Source organism: Zeugodacus cucurbitae, chromosome 2, assembly GCF_028554725.1.
Source record: "Zeugodacus cucurbitae isolate PBARC_wt_2022May chromosome 2, idZeuCucr1.2, whole genome shotgun sequence".
Lineage (NCBI taxonomy): Eukaryota > Metazoa > Arthropoda > Insecta > Diptera > Tephritidae > Zeugodacus > Zeugodacus cucurbitae.
This window is the reverse complement of record NC_071667.1, coordinates 46,327,225-46,348,469: the sequence shown is the minus strand read 5'-3', so window position 1 is coordinate 46,348,469 and position 21,245 is coordinate 46,327,225. Positions and strand designations below refer to the sequence as shown.

Here is a 21,245-nt window from a genome sequence, read left to right as displayed (position 1 = left end):
TGGTAAATTCCCTAGTACACTTCTTTCAGACTTGAATTTCATTCGCTGTCGAACCTGCACCTTCTCTATGTTGTAAGTTCTCTGGTAGCACTATGTTTGATATCTGGGGCCTTAAGAAGCTATAGTCCAATTTCGGGCTATGGCACACTGGAAATAAAGTATTTGTGCAAAGTTTCGTTCCGAAATCTTCACTGGTGCCTAACTTATATATTGTTAGTGAACGAATCAAATGAACTTCAAAATTGTGTTATAAAGAAAGTAGGCGTGGTTCTCAACCGGTTTCGCTTATTTTCAAAATATATTAGGTTGGCAAATATCTCCCTTCTGATTTTTTGCTCTTTATTCCATGCTTTATAAAAAGTTTTACAGTGATCGGACTTAGTTCAAACATGCGCCGTTTCGTTCGATAATCTGTTTCCATCTAATACCCCCTCGTAGAAGCCCCCTCCTTATTTGCGAAGAACTCGGATAGCCAATTTTCAGAAGTCTCATTTGAGTTTAATTTTACACGACCAAGGGCGTTCGCCATGGGCGGGAACAGGTGGTAATCACTTGGCGCTATGTCTGGTCTATATGGTGGTTGCGATAAAACCTCCCATCCGAGCTCCCGTAGCTTCTGACGAGGCGTCAGCGAAATGTGTGGTCTGCGTTGTCCTGGTGGAACACCAGGTAGAATTAAGCATTTGGTCATATGAGAGCAGCTCATAGTGGATGTTTCCCTTTCAATCACACCAAACACACAGCAAAACCTTCCTGGCCGCCAATCCAGGCTTGGCCACTGTTTGGGACGATTCACCGGCCTTCGAAAACGACCATTTTCGCTTAATATTGTCGTATGTGATCCAATTAATCTCCCGGAAAGTTTCTCCAGCGGATTTGCCTTTAACGAAGGAAAACTTTAAAATATGACTTACAAACAACCGTTATTTGAACAAAATTATTATACTCTCTGTGCAACAAGTTGCGAGAGTATAAAGGAAGTTGCGCTTGTTGATGCGGATGCAACAATGAAACATGTGTATTCATTCCCATATTTATATTTTTTCCATTTTGTCATATAATCATTGGTAAACTATGTTTTTGACTTGTATTTCAAAAGTGGTTAATTTATTTACATAACATTTTAGTTTTCAGTGGAACAATTTCGATGTGTCACGTTGACTCAACCTCAACTGAAAAAAAAAAATTTTGCTTCTTATAATTCATTTGATACTTTAATTCTATAGTTAGAATTTACGCACCGATGTATCGCCACATATGGATGCGTGTTTCCATTGTTAGGATGGTAAACGAAAACAGTCGTACATGACGTATGAGTGACATTGTAATGGCCTTACACGCTGTTTCGCCTGATTCGCGTGCCTTCATAAGCGCATTCAACAATTGTGCTTATGCATACTTTTCCGTTAAATACATTAAGGTAAAACGAAACGACAATCACAGCGAAATGTCAGGTAATGACAGCGACACAATGCGAGCACACGTCCATATGCGAGTGTATGTGTAGGCTGCAGTCAATTCATGTACGCAATAAAGGAAAAGTGTCATTCCAACGTTAAAAATTGTTTGCATTCGTAATCTCATTCGATCATGTATTTTTTTGCTTGTGCTCAATTCCTTTGTAATTGTCAATGACTGCAGGTATTTGTAATGGTTTTTATGAAACGTGGAAATGTTCGTATGAAACTATAGGCGCGTTTTGTCATTTTGACAGCTGCGATACAGTTGCTTTTGTACAGTTATGAATAAATGAGGATGAATGACAATCTGTTTCTTTTCAGTTTTATCGGTGAAATACCAGTTCAACAGAACAACCATGCGGAATTAAATTGAAATAAGTAAAATCCTAAATGAAATGTGGCGCAAACGAAATATGTTCGAACTCAAATAATACACATTCAACCGAAACTCATTGATTGCATTGATATAAAAATGAAAATTAATAAAATCAAATGCATAAAATTTAAATAAATCATATACTATAATGAAGCATATTGTGTTTTTTTACTTTTTTATTTTGAAATTTAATATTGAATGTATCTTAAAAATAATACAATTAACTGATTTTAATCATTTTAAATAATTGTTATAAATTTTATCGCGGTTTATCAAATATGTATCCATGTTATGGTTGATGTTGTAGCAAAATACAAATAGTTCGAAATATTTATGAAGAATGGTGCGGAGTTGACAATGCTCGATTGTAGATGAATGTAGGATGCATTGTGATTACGTGAATGGAGGAAACGTTCATGAATGCTATCATCAAATAGATATACCCCTGTAATTCTTATGAGCTTAACTATTATTAAAAAACTAATGATTCCAGAGTAGCTCTTAGTTGAAGAAAAATTATTACAAACAATTTGCATTTATTAGCTAAAAATTATTACGAATATTGCTTCTGCACGATGAATTTGGTAATTCACACATAATTAAAACAAGTAAGGTAGAGCTAAGTTCGGGTGTCACCGAACATTTTATACTCTCGCAATTTATTTATTTAAATTTATTAATATAACAAACAATTTAACTCACATATTCGGCATATATATTGTATAATGTATGTTATTGGCGTTGCAACCGTTTATCCGGTTATAGCCGAATCGACGATAGTGCGCCACCTCTCTCTCTCCTTCGCTGTTCGGCGCCAGTTGGAGATCCCAAGTGTTACCAGGTCGCTCTCCACCTGGTCCCTCCAACAGAGTGAAGGTCTTTCCCTTTCTCTGCCTACACCAGCGGGTATTGCATCGAACACTTTCCATGGTAAAGTGCTTTCGTCCATTCGGACAACATGACCTAGCCAGCGTAGTTGCTGTCGCTGTTTATTCGCTGAATTATGTCAATGTCGTCGTATAACTCGTACAGCTCATCGTTCCATCGTCTGCGGTATTCGCCGTTGCAAATGTTCTGAGGACCATAAATCTTGCGCAAAATTTTCCTCTCGAAAACTCCTAGTGTCGTCTCATCTGATGTTGACATCGTCCAAGCTTCTGCACCGTAAAGCAGGACGGGAATGATAAGCGACTTGTAGAGCTTGATTTTGGTTCGTCGAGAGAGGACTTTACTGTTCAATTGCCTACTCAGTCCAAAGTAGCACCTGTTGGCAAAAGTTATTCTGCGCTGGATTTCGAGGCTGACATTGTTCGTGTTGTTGATGCTGGTTCCCAGGTATACGAAATTATCTACGAATTTGAAGTTATGACTGTCAACAGTGACGTGGGAGCCAAGACGCGAATGCGCCGACTGTTTGTTTGATGACAGGAGATATTTCGTCTTGTCCTCATTCACCTCCAGACCCATTCGCTTCGCCTCCTTATACATGCGGGAAAAAGCAGAACAAACGGCGCGGTTGTTGCTTCCGATGATATCAATATCATCGGCGTACGCCAGGAGCTGTACACTATTGTAGAAGATTGTACTTTCTCTATTTAGCTCTGCAGCTCTTATAATTTTTTCCAGCATCAGGAAAGATACGATAGTGAGCCAACTTGTCTGAAACCTCGTTTGGTATCGAACGGCTCGGAGAAGTCCTTCCCAATCATGACCAAATTCAGACATCGCGGCATAAAGACAGCTCCTTTTCGTGCTGTCGAAAGCAGCTTTAAAATCGACAAAAAGGCGGTGTGTGTCGATCCTCTTTTCACGGGTCTTCTCCAAGATTTGGCGCATGGTGAATATCTGGTCCATGGTGGATTTTCCAGGTCTAAAGCCACACTGATAAGGTCCAATCAGTTTGTTGACGGTGGGCTTTAGCCTTTCACACAGTACGCTCGATAGAACCTTGTATGCGATATTTAGGAGGCTGATCCCACGGTAATTGGCGCAGATTGTTTGATCTCCCTTTTTATGGATTGGGCAGAGCACACTGAGATTCCAATCGTCAGGCATGCTTTCTTCCGACCATATTCTGCAAAGAAGCTGATGCATGCACCTTATCAGTTCTTCGCCGCCGTATTTGAATAGTTCTGCCGGTAATCTATCGGCCCCCGCTGCTTTGTTGTTCTTCAAGCGGGTAATTGCTATTCGAATTTCTTCTTGGTCGGGTAATGGAACATCTGTTCCATCGTCATCGGTTGTGGGATCGGGTTCGCCATCTCCTGGTGTTGTACTCTCACTGCCATTCAGCAGGTCGGAGAAGTGTTTCCTCCATAATCCCAGTATGCCCTGGACATCGGTTACCAGATTACCACCTTGGTCTCTACATGAGGATGCTCCGGTCTTGAAACCTTCGTTAAGTCGCTTCATTTTTTCATAAAATTTTCGAGCATTACCTCTGTCTGCCAGCTTCTCAAGCTCTTCGTACTCACGCATTTCGGCCTCTTTCTTTTTTGTCTGCAGATGCGTCTCGTTTCCCTCTTCAGCTCTCGGTATCTATCCCATCCCGCACGTGTTGTGGTCGTTTGCAACGTTGCGAGGTAGGCAGTCTGTTTTCTCTCCGCTGCGAGACGGCAATCCTCATCATACCAGCTTGTTTTTTGTCGTTGCCGAAAACCAATTGTTTCGGCTGCAGCGGTACGCAGTGAGTTTGAGATGCCATTCCACAGTTCCCTTATACCGAGATGCTGATGAGTGCTCTCAGAGAGCAGGAGTGCAAGTCGAGTAGAGTATTTCGTGGCTGTCTGTTGCGATTGCAGCTTTTCGACGTCGAACCTTCCTTGTGTTTGTTGACGGGCGTTCTTTGCTGCACAGAGGCGGGTGCGAGTCCGAGTCTATATTTGGTCCTCGGAGCGTACGCGCGTCTAAAGCACAGGAGACATGTCTTCCGTCTATCACAACGTGATCGATTTGGTTCCGCGTGTTTCGATCAGGAGACAGCCAAGTAGCTTGATGTATTTTCTTATGCTGGAATCTGGTTCTACAGACGACCATATTTCGGGCCCCAGCGAAGTCGATCAGCCTCAGGCCGTTTGGGGATGTTTCGTCATGGAGGCTGAATTTTCCGACTGTTGTGCCAAAGACACCTTCTTTACCCACCCTAGCGTTGAAATCGCCAAGCACGATTTTGACATCGTGGCGGGGGCAGCGCTCATAGGTACGTTCTAGGCGCTCATAGAAGGTATCTTTGATCACTTCGTCCTTCTCTTCGGGGCGTGGGCGCAAATCAGCGATATGTTGAAGAACCTCGCTTTGATGCGGATTGTGGCTAGACGTTCATCCACCGGAGTGAATGCCAGGACTCGACGACGGAGTCTCTCTCCCACCACGAATCTCACACCGAATTTGCGCTCCTTTATATGGCCGCTGTAGTAGATGTCCCGTCCATCGCACTTCTTGGATGCCAGTGATGTCAGCCTTGAGTCGTATGAGGACATCAACCAGCTGGGCAGAGGCACCTTCCCAATTAAGGGTCCGGACATTCCAGGTGCATGCCCTTATATCATTATCCTTAAAACGTTTGCAGGGGTCATCATCAAAAGGGGGGTGTCTCATCCGAGGCTTTCGTAGATTTTTCATTGGTACTTCGTTTTTATGTGGTGGGTCCCAAACCCTACGCACAACCGCATAAGCGGGCTTCGCCTTCTCACTTTAGATCGCCTTCAAACGGATGTCTGTTGGCTACCCAGAGGATACTGGGTCTAAAAGCGGAAGTCGTGAGCTGCTTGAACCTGGCCACTCCAAAACTTTCCTCACTTGCGTGAACTTCTACATATGATCCCATCTTCCATATATTGTATAAAGTTCATTGAAAGTTTGAAAACCTAATATTAGGTATATAGGGGAGAGATGAAGTTATGACCCGACTTCACTCATTTTTGGCACGGAGACATATTATTAGAAGAAACATATTGCCTCAAAATGTCTTCTAAATATTTGAGAGACTTAACTATAATATCGGTAAAAAATTTGTTAGAAGTACTAAGTTCCTCATATTCGATATATAGGGTCTTGAAAACTCATGGACCGATTTCGACGACTTTTAGAAGGGTGATGGCTTTAAATACAGTATTTCAGCGAAGTTCAGTTCCGATATCTTCACTAGTACTAACTTTATATATTGTAAAGTAAACTATTCAGACCGACTTCAGAGTTCTGGGATATGGGAAGTAGGCGTGGTTGTAAACCAATTTAGACTAATTTCACAACGTATCATTGGGAAGGTAGGAAGATATTATGAACCGAATTTCATTAAAATTGGTCGAGTAGTTTGTGATATGGTTTTTGACCCATAAGTGGGCGGAACCACACTAATTTAAAATTTTGTATACCATTTTGAGTGCAGCTCTTCTGCACCTTCTTTATAATAAAATTTAAGGTTTCTGTTGGTTTTCCTTACTGAATTAAAGCATTTTTAGTAGTTTTCAACATAACCTTTGTATGGGAGGTGGGCGTGGTTATAATCCGATTTCCTCCATTTTTGGACTGTAGAAGGTAGTGTCTAAAAGAAACGACTCTAGAAAGTTTCCTTGATATAGCTTTAGTGGTTTGCGAGATATGTACCAAAAACTTATTAGGGCGCGGGGCCACGCCCACATCTCCAAAAAAATTACATCCACATATGTGGATATCATAGTGCGACCCCTCATACCAAATTTTAATTCCATAGCTTTATTTATAGCTTAGTTATGGTACTTTATGTGTTTTCGGTTATCGACATTTTGTGGGCGTGGCAGTGGTCCGATTTTGGTCATCTTCGAACTTAACCTTCTTATGGTGCCAAGAAGGACGTCTTCGAACTTTCATCAAGATATCTCAATTTTTACATCCGGCTTTGAACTTTACTCCTCACCCTGATCATTTTGATATATATATATAATAACCCTCTCACGGAGTCAGGGAACATGTGTAATAAGTTATCCGTTGCACTCTTGGTTGCTTTCGAAGATGGGCAAATTCGGACCACTGCCACGCCCACAAAATGGCGAAAACCGAAAACATATAAAGTGTCAAAACTAACTCATAAATAAAGTCATAAAAGTAAAATTTGGTATATCGCCCTAGCAAGGGCCATATTTGGATGTAATTTTTTGGGAAAGTGGGCGTGACCTAGCCCCCACATAGGTTTTTTGTATATAGCTCGCAAACCACTTAAGCTATATAAACCAAACTTTCTGCAGTCGGTTCCCTTACGTTCCCCACCATACATCATATTCGTTGAGACCGCGAGAGCGTCTCGCTGGTAAAAAACTCTTCTGGATGTTCACTACGTCAATTTTCATGCACACATACGGTCTGTAAGGATTTTAGAAACTATTTACGAAACAATTTTTGGCGATTTTTGTTTTAAAATCATGAAAAGTCGGCAAACACATTTTTTGACTACAACTCAAATGGATGCCGGTAGATGTTGAAAAGTGTGTGCTTATGCTGAACTCCCAGCAGCACAGATGTCAAATACTATTTATGTATTTAGTACATCTCTTTGTTTACAGTTTGCTAAGGAAATTTTACTTTTGAAACTTTTACTAGGTCACTAGACTAAAAGTGTTGCGTCCATTGCATTTGGACGCAAAAAATGTATGATTTGAGTTCTTTCACTAACGCACGTGTACGAGTGTAGGCGGCATTTCCTTGGAGCTGAATACATATATAGTATATTTATGGCGATCTCTCACTGGTATGTAAACAAAATGAAAAATACTTATTGATTCTGGCATTAATACAGGCAATTGCCAACAGCACACACCCATCCTAAATCATTATAAATGGTAAAGACATAAATCACGTGATTTATGATGAAGTGGTTCACGGCACAGTTGGTCACTACGACTTACCAACCAGACACATACATACCTAAATGTATCGGAATATCAAAGAAAAAATATGTAAGTATGCGCATATGTCGCAGCAATTAAATTAGGCTTAACCTATTTACGGAAAGGGAAGCATAGGTGTTCACGAGCAGTTCAGTAATGCATACTATAAGAATTTGTGCAAATAATACCTTCGGGCTAATGCGAGTAAATAAGTCCAATTATAAGCAAATAAATTAAGATAGTAATATACGAGGTAGATTAAACCAAGCGAGTTAATGAGTGAGTTAAGGACCTTGGCGGCACGTTAATGTCTAATTTCTGCGAATTATTTCCCTTGAATTCGGAAAAAGTTTTTGCGCATACCTTAATGGTGCAGTGCCCCTGAGGCCAATCAGCAGAACACGCACAAAGCGTGGCACTCCTACCCCCTTTCGCTTTAGCCTTTCTCCTTTGTAATATACAGATCCACTAAATACGCAGCACAAAAACGCATTCGTTCATTCTTATTGGGTATATGCAAATAATAATTTCTGGGTAGTTTCCACCTACTATTTGCCAAGTGTGCCGAGTAAAATGCGTATTTCATTTCTCACAAATGTCCTGCGGCTCGCAGACGGAGTAATTTGTTAAACCAACAGCAGGATATAAACATTCTGATTCCGCGTACACAAAGCTTGAATGTGCTGTATAAAAGGCTCAAAGCTGTGCAAAACGGAAGGAGCGGAGCGGCAACACGTGTAGCAAGACGGCATTTAGTTGGTTGTAATGAAATTGGTTGTTGGAAAAGTTTGTTATTACATTTGGATGAAAAAAAGTATTGGTTGATTCTTCAATTAAGTGCATCACTTGTAGTCCATTATAAGAAAAACACATCCCCAGTCCATCCTTCTTACTAGCTGGTGTTCTGTTCATCGTAGGCATTCTCCGCTGAATCGTTCTACTGTATATCTCCATACATGGCGGACACTATTTGATCCAAAGATATTAAACTTGCAATCATCCGAGAAAATTACGATGTGCCACTGATCCACCGACAAATTTCCATGCTCTTTCGCCCATACATACCTCATTTTGCTCATTCGTTGGCTCGAAAGCGGTTTTTTTGAAGTACGTCGGCCGTTAAATTCTGCCCCATTAAGTATCCGCTGATGCATACACTATCACTAAGGCCCTTTTTAATATCTGACGAGGACTTAAGGCGAGCTAGTAGACAAAGTTTTCGGATGAGCCTGTCCTGGGCGACTGTTGTCTTTCGGACTCTTCCAGACCCTTGTTGGATGCATGCAAATACAGTTAGGAAAAGCGAAATTACTTGCGCTTAAAGTGAGTGCAACTACCTAACCGTTTTTATGACCATCACTTTATAATAATAAGGAAATTAACTTGTTTTGTTGTGTATTAATTAACTTTTGTTATGCTTAGTTTGAAGTCCGTACTACTACTGAACTACTGAATATTCTTTAAAAAATAAACTCTAATAAGAAACTAATGATTACAATTCATGGATTATATAACTTGTTTACCGAAAAGTCAAAAGAATATTTTCTCGAACTAATTTATATGCAATTCGCTAACAAATTCATAACTAAATCACCGCACAACAGCAAGCCTGCCGTTGATATATATTTATACTCACATCTAGTATATACAAGGTAAACAGTATCTCACGTACTAGCAACTAGCCAGACTGCGCCTCCGCAAGAGCAATTATTTGCTAGCAGACATAGAACTTTGCCAAAATCAGTTTACACACAATATCATATTTATATACCAGTAAGTATACCAAAATAGGTAATTGACATTCATTGTCCTTGTTAGACGCTGCGGCTTGATTGCCATGTTGAGGCAAGCTTTGTTGTTGTTGTGGAAACACGCCTCTGTCAAAATACACGCCCTCAATAGCGTTGGCGATACACTATGTCTTATACGTGTACTTTTGTTTTACTCCAGCTGTTTGGGTAGTAAATAAATTTGTTTGCTGGATTGATACTAATAATAACACATAATAATAATAATAATAATGCGGGTGAGGTGCATGCAACTTTGACAGTTTAGGGCCGAACTTTTGCTTTTTGTCATACAAATGCAGCGCTACAAGAAGTTTGTTTTCCCTCTTTGAGGTTAGGTTTCAAATCGAGGTAAAGTTGGTTTTAGCCATGTGAAGGGTATATACTCCCGACATTAAGTTTCTGCTGTGTCCACGGTTGACTTACGAACGTGCCAGCCGGAACTAATTTCCTCTATGCAGCCTAGAAATCTTCATAGTTACAGGCGGCGCCATTGTTTGGACGCTGTAGTGGCTTATGCGTATATTTGATATGTTGCGTATACGCCGTGCCGCAGCTGTGGTGTATGGCGTTTCTAACGCCTGTCGTTTGTTTCAATTTTCACTAACTCACTAACTCTGTCAACCGTCTGATCGTCCTCTTGTTGGCATTGATTAAATTTGTTATTTTTTGCTTAATTCTTTCGTAGATTTGTTGAATGTGTAATCGATGCCGCCGCAAACAGACAACACTCATATTGAGTACGCGAAATCGACTTTACAAGGTAAGCTGATGATTTGCAATTACTGCAAAATATGCCGTTAAGTAGCTTTAAGTTTAGGTGTAAGTACCAGATAAATGTTTAAATTAAGCAACTCAACTTGCACACAATTAAACTGCCATCAGTCTTAAATTTAGTCGTAGTTGTATAGCTATAGATTATAAAGGAATATTAAAATAAACAAACTAAACTTTTGGCTATTTAAAATTGATAAGCAAAATTCAAGGAAAGTTTTTGAGCAGTTCATCAGCGATACAAGCCAAATTCAATATTCATGAATTCAAGATTTTGCGTTCTACGTTCTCTCAGCACTCGGCTGCTAAGCTACCATTAAACTTATTGCTTTTTAATAGAGCAGTCGTTTCCTTTTTCATGGAAGAGTTATAAACTACCACTTTGCTTTTCCCCATTAAACTCTAGCCTATGGCTACGCCCACTAGAGCTGCATAATCACAACAAGTTTTAATTACGTGCAAGCATTACTATTAAGACAATTTAGCTGCGCGATATTTGTGCAACGCGCCTAATGAGTTTAGCAAAAAAAAATAGTTTTAAAAGTTTCTGTCACGAGCGGAAGGTGCAAAACGCCGCAAGCTAATTAAATACTACTACAGTGAAGTTTCTGCTGTAAACAGCGATAATTTTTCATCCTTTATGGCAGAATTTGATGAGGAAATATGAGGGGAAGTTGGTTTGAAATTCTCCTTGAATTGCTTTATACGGTTGACGAGTTTTTGCTTGGCGTTGAAGATGAAGTTTTGATGGAAAGTATTGCAATTGAAAAATTGACCTTATTTTTAATTTTGTTAATGACAAAAACTTCAGAAAATTGTCAGAGATTACCAGATGTCGTATTAATTCCCAGTAACAGCTTTTAGCTTAGCTTTTTTGGAAATAAAAGCAAATATTCAAAACGAGTTATATCTTTCGCTCTCTTCCGTACGTCGTATAGAAAAAGAAATTTACGAGATGATAGCTGTTAGAGAAAAGCAAATCGAAAAAACTATATCAGCTGTTCAAACAGACGCATAACATATGCCATCCAACCTTATATTTTGACTCAATTCTTCTGTGCTTCTCTCTTTAATGGAGAAATTCTTTTTTTAGGGCTAGTTTTACTAATGTATAGAATTTAGTAGGCGTGGTAGTGAGTAATTACTCCATCCAAAATGTTCCAATCGCCAGAGCATATAACTGTCGGCAGAGCCCGAAATTAGACCCTCAATAGATTCTCCTCTTCAACTTTTGTTACTGAATACCAACGTATTTTAGTGGAAATCAATACAGTTTACAGTTATAATTAATTTAATATTGAGAACACGCAACCGTTTCTTGTGCCTATGCGTATACATTATTCATTAAGAATTTTAAAATGCTTTAATTTAATCATAGGTATGCTATTTGGTAAACAAATTTACTGGCTCCAAGTACAAGAAAGAAGACCACAAACCAAAGTGGACACATTAAAACAATTTAAATAATGAGTGACCATGAAATTGTTACAAGTTAATTTCCATTCACCACAGTGCAGACACCGCTGGAGTGGGTGCAAAAAAAAATATAAATATGCAAAACAAAAAGTGAAAGCCTTCAAAGAGGTCAACAAGTAAGAGTTAGCGCCGCATAAAAATGATCAGTGTGGCAGGCACGTGCTCGACGCCCAAAAGTAGGCATCCGAAAAATGGCAACGGCAATTGTCCACGCCAGCAATTGTTTCTCCATGCCCATTGTCCCTTTTCAGAGAGACGCTAAAAACGTCAACCAAGTGACATGACCAAGTGCACCATTACCGTTTTGGGTCACTCGCTTCCTTTTGATTGCCATTTTTTCCATTTCCCTTTTTCAATTCCAAATTTTTCATTGTTGTTTTACTAGCGTCGGCATAGGTCTGAGCATGGCAAGCATTTATCGGCTTTTACTACTGATGTGCTATTTCGCCATTGGCATTTGCTCTGTGTTGTTTGGCTAGCGGTCGGTAGCTGAAGTGCCCAATTAATATTTTTAGTTGGTGTTTGAAGCTTACTTGAGTGATTCTACTTTTTTCAATCGATCAAATCAATAAAAAGGTGAAGTTGTCTAGAGTAACTTTATAGAATAATCTGTCTAAAGTTGTGCTTGTGTTTTGAGTGGAATATACTATTTATTTACCATTTAAGGTTAAGGAAATGAATTAATCATAATTAACTACATTTTATATTAAACAGGCAGTTTAAACTTTAGCAGCTATTTTCGATTGACCAAGCATCAGGACGGGAAGAGTTTGGTTTTGAATATTATTTATTTAGCTCTACAACTCGTACTATTTTTCCGAGTAATAGATTAAGGGTAGTGAGTTAACTACGATAGTGAGTTGGCCTGTCTGGTATCTGTTCGCATACGTCATTTCCGATCCTGACTTTTTTCTCGGGTCTTTTTCTAGATTTGGCGCATGGTGAATATCAGATTTTCCAGGTCTAAAGCCACACTGATAAGGTTCTATCAATTCGTTGACGGTGGACTTTCATACAATACGCTCAACAGGACCTTATGCGCGATATATAGGAGACTTATCTCACCATAATTGGCGCAGATTGTGGGGTATCTCTTTTGATTGATTGGGCAGAGCACACTAAGATTCAAATCGTCAGGCATGCTTATCATCCGAGTCATTGTTTGATTTTTCATTGTGGAGGTTTTTTAAGTGGCGAGTCCTGAACCCTACGCACAACCTCAGAAGTGGGCTTCGCCTTCTCACTTTAGCTCGCCTCCAAACGGATGTATGTTGGCTACCCAGATCTACCTATCCTATTAATAACCTCTTCTTTTTTTTCAAAGTCTATGTATACTTCTTATTTATCTTCTCTTGTCATATAAAGATTTAATTTTTTTATAAATAGTATACAACTTTTTATGTCAATTAATACTGTCCAATAAAGCGAAACTTGGAAGCAATATAAAAAACGTGACCAAAAATCCGACCCAGTTCGAATTCCAATGTAAAAGCACCTCTTTCTATACTACTGCTGTGTTTCGGCCGACATAACTGTTATATCCAATTAAGTAAGCATATATACGAATATACATATATAAAACTTTATGCTAAATTCTTGACCCATTACTAAAAACAAACAAGCATTGCAAAATATCCTTAAAAACCATCGAAAATATTGATTGCATTGCAAAACAATTTTTAATGCTCACGAGGGACATTTGTGCTTTTCTTTCGTTTGTTGTGGCTAAAATATTTCAAGGGCTTCGAGACATCAAATTGCAATTAAAACACGCAAACAAAAGCTTCTATTCCTACATGCGTAGTCAATAAAATTCAAGTACATTCCTAAACCTTTGTGTACGGCTACACGTGGCTGCAAAAGGACACAAGTGTTGCCATTCACAGACCTTCGACGAAAGTCATTAGAAATCAATAAAATTCCAAATTATCGAGCACGAGTGTCATATGAGTATATCATACATATTTATTTAAATTATAGTTTGCGGTTACCGCAATTAAGTGACCTTTCGGTGCAAAGAAATTATGTATTGTATATGCGCGTATATAAAAAAATATTTCTGAGGAAACACCCACAGTCATATGAATATACTCACACGCATACATATATATATATAACGACGCACTCAAATAATAATAATTTATATAGAGTGAAAATATATGAAAATTTTCAACACTGAACTGACTTGTTTATTGTTATTCATGTATTATTAAGCATCGTTATTTTTATTTACGCAACAATTTTATTTGTGTACGGTTTTTCCATTCTCATTTTGCCTTAATTTGTGTCCATTCATGCATACTATTTTGAATTATAAAAAATTTAATTATTTGTAATTAAATTTTGGCACGCAGAGCTCACAGCAGGGGCGTGTCGAGTGAAAAATTAAATGTTTGTTTGTGTTGGTACAGCTCATGAATACACACATTTTTACAGTTAGTTAATAACTCAATTTATGTATGAATAGAAGCGTTCCTTCGCTGTACTATGTATATGCTCGGAATTTTTCTCATAATTTCCTTTATTTTTTGACAATTAATTTTACTTACTTAGCTGCCAGTCGTTGGGGATTAAGTCTTTGTGCTTTATAAGAACCGAAAAGATGTGGGGCAATAATGTCGAGAAATGTTTATCAATTTATCTTTCCAAACAGTAACCAGTGGAATTTAAGGAAAATAAGGAAAAGCACAGAGACATGAAACGAAAACAGGAATAAGATGGTTGAAATAAAGATGGCGATGGAAACAAATATGCAGCTATTAGTAGATATACACTAACTAAATAGGCTAAAATTAGCTTTATATAATATAATGAAAATATTAGAAAAATTTAAGCAACAACGGGAGTTAGTTTTAAATTGATCATAATACTTAGGTATCAATATAGTTCGTGTTAACTTGGTTTGAGATTTTCAAATTTTAATATTTTTAGTTCACTAGTTTCTTTCATATATTAGCAAACTTTAATTTTGATACCTAACGGCACATTTTGGATGGTGTCATGTGTAGAAGTTCTCGTAAGTGAGGAAAGTTTCTGACTGTCATTCACTTGGGAGTGGTCAGGAAAAATTATTTTGCATGTGACTCAATCAGCTCACGATTTCCGGCCTTAGACCAAGTATCCTCTGGGTAGCCAACAGACATCCGTTTGGAGACGAGCTAAAGTGAAAAGGCGAATCCCGCTTATACGGTTGTACTTAATTGGGAAGGTGCCTCTGCCCAGCTAGTTGATGTCCTCGTAAGAGTAAAGAGTGACATCACCGCCATCCAATAAATGCGATGTACGAGACAAGGACGGAAGAAGGTGGGTCCTTGTGACATCTACTACAGCGGCCATATAAAGGAGCGCAAATTCGGTGTGAGATTCGTGGTGGGGAGACACTCCGTCATCGAGTCCTGGTCCGGTGAATGAACGTCTAGCCACAATCCGCATCAAAGCGAGGTTCTTCAACATATCGCTTATTTGCGCCCACGCCCCGGCGGCAGAAAAGGACGATTTGATCAAAGATAACTTCTTTGAGCGCCTAGAACGTACCTATAAGCGCTGCCCGCGCCAGCGTTCTTTGGTGGGTAAAAAAGGTGTCTTTGGCACAACAGTCGGAAAATTCAGCCCACATGATGAAACATCGCCAAATGGGTTGAGGCTGATACCAAGTGCAGCCGGGTCCTTCTCCCTCTGGTCCTTCCAACGGAGTGGAGGTCTTTCTCTTTCTCTGCCTCCACCAGCGGGTATTGCATCGAACACTTTCCATGGTGAAGCGCTTTCGTCCATTCGGACAACATTACCTAGACAGCGTACTTGTTGTCTTTTTATTCGCTGTACTATGTCAATGTCGTCGTATAACTCATACAGCTCATCCGTTCCATCGTCTGCGGTATTCGCCGTTGTCAATGTTCCAATGACCATAAATCCTCTGCAAAATCTTTCTCTCAAATACTCCCGTCTCATCGGATATCGACATCGTCCACGCTTCTGCACCATAAGCAGGACAGAGATTATAAGTGGCTTAAAGAGTTTGATGTTTGTTCGTCGAGGTAGGGCTGAACTTTTCAATTGCTTTCTCAGTCAAAAGTAGCACCTGTTGGCAAGAGTGATTCTGTGTTGAATTTCAAAGCTGACGTTATTGGTATTAATACTGGTTCCAATGTAGACGAAATTATCTACGACTTAAAATTTTTGACTGCCAACAGTGACGAGGGATCCAAGTCGCGAATGCGACGACTGTTTGTTTGATGCCAGGAGATATTTCGTTTTGTCCTCGTTCACTACCAAACCCATCCGTTTCGCTTTTAAAATATATACGGACCATTATGCGAGGTTATAATGATATAAGAGATATAAAACTCTACAGAAAATGAGATTATTGTCAATAAATAATTAAATGGGAATAAGACAGTTCTATTGTTAAATGCTTAAACACTTAAAACAAGTGTCGATTATTTAATATTATTTATTAATTGAAGGCAAGTATTGTATGGTACTTGTATGGGCCACGCCTTAAGTTTTACTATTTTCCGGTTAATTTCTCACGGCTTTAGGTTTTTGTTAAATTTACGGTAAACTAATAATTTGTAAAGTAAGTCCAATTATGCATAGCGGTCACTGATACGTTACACGCCCGTTCAATTTGACAGCCCTAGTATTATTTACATATGTATCTATTTGCGTTACAGCTAATTTTGCATTAAAAATTCCCAAGTGAAGTACATACATATGTGGATATAAGATTTCTCAGTCAGGCAATTACTTCAGCATTATTTGTCAACCAACAATGTACGTATGTATTGCATGTAAATAAGTGCTTGTGCGTAACAAAAATGACAGCATAGCTATCTATACTGGAATTTTGCCGTCCAACTATGGCTTTCTTTGTTCTAGATTCCCGTCAATATTTGTTGTTGTATATATCCAGTTGTGGATGCGTCATCTGTTTGCGTGTGGTATCCCAAAAGAGCGCCAGGGACATGACTTGCAATCCCAAATATGCAATAAATTAAAAACAAATACACACATTGCCTAGCGACGGAAATGAATGCGTGTGTGTTGATTTAGCGGCGCTTGGATCCAAAGTCGCTGCGGTCATTACGCACTGAGATAAATAGTATGTGTGTTGACATTTTGTAAACCGTTATGAGTACGCGAGTTTGTGAGTGCGAGGACTAATGTATGTTGAAAATGAAAAATGACATCAACCAACAGGAATACACATGTATCTTATGTACGAGTATGTGATGTCGAAGTGCTTGATTGAATGTTTTAGGAAATATTTGCCCTACACAATGCATGTAGCTTTGTAGCTTAACTTTGCATTGAAATTCGTTTTAAGCTTTAAAAAAACTCTTTTGGAACTTGGTTATATAAAAAAACTTTTGTCTGGGCGAAGCATAGCTGGGGTGTCTCAGTTCTCTACGTTAAATATTTTAGACCTTTCTGTCAGGCCTTGGAAAAGTCTGTACCATATGGTTATGAACAGCAAAATTCATTTACAAGTATTTTATCAGACCCATTCTTAAACTCAACTTCACTTACACATACCATATGTGCGGCAACTGTATAACGAGTCCGACTGACAAGGTAACAAAGAAGAAGCTCTAAATACATTCAAATAATTTTATTGCTGCATATAATTCTTATGTAGCTGTATTTTCATGCGTTAATTTCGACTAAACTTCTGTGTTTTCATCAGTTTCCTCTGATTTCACTTAGCTCATTTTAATTGCGTTACTTCATTAAGTTTGCAAAACACAATGCAACATTCATACAACTGCATTCATTCCTCTCGCTTTTTGTGTCTTCGCTATTCTAAGGAAGGAATTGTTTCAATTTAACTCGACTGCTCGTTGTTTTACTTTTTCTTTTTATTCCCAATTTAATCCTCTTACTGACGTCGTTGCTTATTTCATCTAAAAAATTTTCACAGCTTTCAGGGAATTACTATCAAAACTAGCTGCAGGAGATGTGAATAAAATCTTAATTTAAGAAGCTTTTCTCAAATTAAAATATTTTTTTCATAGTTCATTTGGTAGTTGGATATTTAAGGCATGTGTAGAAGAGTGTCTTAGTTAAATCGGATATCCCATCACTTCATATCTTTACAAATATTTTTCGCAAAGTATTTTACTAAGTTGGAATGCCAAAATACTGCGCCACGGGGAAGTGAGAAATATCTTATTTCACATATACCCTGAATTTATGGTTGATATCTCGTTGTCTAAATACGTTTATAAAATATATGGTAGCAATATTTCAAAATTTCTTTAACACTATTACTTTCCGATCATTGGCTTTTCCACAAGCATGTGAGCACTTTAAGACTCTCTTATGAAGCAGTTGAGTTTATTAAAAAATCTCCTGACCTAAACTCACTTCACGTCAAAAAATTAGATTTACTTTAGATCCATAGCTTTGAGAACATACGATACCCTACGCACAAGCACGGGGAGGGTTCGCCTTCTCACTTAGTTTGTTGGTTACCCAGGGGATACTTAGTCTAAAACTGGAAGTTATAAGCTTCTTTAGCAATATGCAAAATAATCGTCCCTGGCCATTCCCAAGTGAATGGTTGTCAGTAAGTTTCCTCAGCGAATAAAAACTCAGCGGCTTCGCTAGGTCATGTTATCCAAATGGACGAAACACTCCAGCTTTGAAAGTGGTCGATGCAGTACCAGCTGGTGGAAGCAGTGGTATTTGTATGGATATCAACAGAGTTTAAGTTTTCTCTAGACACCAAAATTTACTAACCAAAATGTTTACATAAACGATTTTCATTGCCAAAATAATTAAAGCAATGTATTATTAAATTCACATCCCTTTACGTAGTCTTCATTGCGCCTTGTACTTCAACGAAATTTACCTGCAAATTATGCAGAAGAAGAAATTGAATAATTACAACAACCATTACATTTAACGTGTGGATAAATGCCCAACTAATTATTGAGGAAATTTACACATGAACAGGTTAATTAAATGCCACACACAATATTTACGGCTTCTAATAGCAAACACACATATACCTATGTATGTGCATATGTAAATGTATTCGTGTATTGTTCTTCAAGAAACATCGCTTCAAAGTGTCTGCCGCCGGAAGGCGTTACAACTCCCGGAAACATTTAATGAAGCGTAATGAATACTTAATTAAATATTTAGCATGTCTTTTACGTGGATGAAGAACCCGCTTGCACTCGCCAGGTAGAAGAGCGCAAAAAAGTACAAATTACCGCTCACTCCAAAAACAATACAAAACGTTGCACTCCAGCAATTGTAGGCGAGACATGTTTTACTTTTAATTTGTGGCTCTATTTTATGTGCCATTTTACTGCACAGTCGCCACTATTTCACGCGCTACTTAGCTGTACTAACAAGTACTCTCGCTCGCGTTTAAGTGCGAGGGAGCTTAGCTGTGCGATTTGTGCGCGAAGCGAGGTGTCAAGTCGCGCAATTGAGGCTCGTCTTTGCACTTTTTATTAAGTTTGGTAATTAGTGGCGTTGTATGAGCTACGTAAAGCACTCAACTAAACCGTAACGTGTGACAAGCAACGACAAGTGTTGACTTAGTCAAAAAAGTGTGAATTTTGCAGTGACTAGCAAAACTAAGTGTGTTGATTGCCTAACTGCTCTCGTGGACGGTACAAACAAATGTTACAATTAATAGCATATTTATTGCAAAATTTCTTAAGAAAAGCATTTAATTCGCAGCTTTAACTTTTCTAGAAATTTTTTAACTAAAATATGACTAATCCTGAAATAATGAAATGTAATACTTTAGATGAATATGCCAAATTCATGAAAGGCTACAAAAAGGGTTCTATCAATAATGGAAACATTTGAGAATATTATTAGTAATTTCAGAGAAATAATTCTTATTGCATAAATGTATTGTGCTTTTTTACACATATTACATAGATATTTATCCCAAAGAAGTTTGAAATTTAACAAATTTAAATTCTCAAGCCCACAAACACAAAATATGAAATTATGTGGCATCTTAACTTTATAAAAATGTGAGCTGGTGCAGCAATTAGGTAAAAACGTTATTATTTGTTGAAACGTACTCTCATTAGAATATTTTTAAATTAATTTTATTATTAACTACATATATAATAGTAAACTATAGCATTAAAGTTTGGGAAAATTGATTTAATCGTTAAAGTTTTATTCAAATAATTACTCATACGCCATGTACACCAATGGTAATAGGAACATAATATGTTAATTAATATTTATATTATGTAAGTACACATTTGTATTGGCATTGTGTTTCGTATTATTATCATATTATTTTTGCATCAATTTATAAATTGTGAAATTATAATTATTAATTATTTGCTAATTACTTACATTAAATATTCCTATTTCGCAATCAAATGAAAATGCTTAATAAATAATGCTCTTAAAATTTTGATTGAATTTGTAATAATTCTCACTAACAACTTGAATTCAATTTGTCTAATAATGGCAAATGCACTTGGCAACCACAATTAAACCAAGTCAAGCAAGCAGCTTCTATTAGAGTTGATGCTACTCTCGGCAGCAATGTAAACACTTTTGCGGTTTATGCAGACTCTTTGGCCAAATGCAACCAGTACTTGAAACTTTTACACAGAATTGTGTAGTGGAAGACAATTTAATTCTTAAAGAACCGTACGCAGACATTGAAGTTGGCTAAAAGCTGTGCTTGTTTACTTGTGACTGAGGACTAGTCAACGCTTTGCCTCCCCCTTTGTATGGTTTGTGGCTTGAAAGGAAAATTGAAATTGCCACAAAAACTGACAAACGGCAATGTATAATGCTTGTGGTTTACAGACAGATTATATGAAACTAGAGAAACAGCTGTGCGTTTGTTTGCGCTGGATTTGGTTGTAAGCGCAACTGTTGTTTGTGGGCGTTGCTACGCAACTGTGCAGCTTAAAAGTGCATCAAGTCTTCAGCGCTGTTTCTGTACTTGCTTGTTATTCGAGTACCGCGGTTTAAATTATTTGTTGTTGAACTCTTATGACGACGTGGAAATTTTACTACTTTTTGGTTATGCGAGCAAATATAGTATGTGGCTTTATGGTTGACTTCAGCAAAATTTTTCGGAAAAGCTTTTAAAATTGTTTTTGAAAGCATATAAAATATTGCTGCAAAAACACTATAAACTATGCACATTATTATTAGGGGCAACCGCTATGAAGAAATAACTAATGAGTTATTGAGATTTATAAATATTTCTTAATCCTTTTCTAATATACATATGTACATCTATATTTTTATTTCAAGAGTTCTAGGGCTTACGCTTGAAAGTATCACCGTGCGATCTCATAAGTTTGTATATGTGGCACTGACATGGGAACCTTTTAGAAGATGTAGAAGACTAGCAGCCCGCTCCGGCTTCGCACGGGTTTAAATAAACATTTCAAAAGTTGTAATTGTTTACACACACATACACACTCTCCCATACATATGTATGATTACGACCTCTAGCCTTTGATATCCATAAATAATGAAAGAATTTTTTTTTACATCGGCA

General features: G+C 38.0%; 1 protein-coding gene across 1 annotated transcript in view; it reads left to right on the top strand.

Moving 5' to 3' along the window:
* Pde6_1 (cGMP-specific 3',5'-cyclic phosphodiesterase) overlaps positions 1-21,245 on the top strand; it is a 93,979-nt gene that overhangs the window by 48,502 nt on the left and 24,232 nt on the right. The window contains exon 3 of the mRNA XM_011184311.3: positions 10,173-10,247. The gene's annotated coding sequence lies outside the window, so the exon portion shown is untranslated. The remainder of the gene's footprint in view (positions 1-10,172; positions 10,248-21,245) is intronic.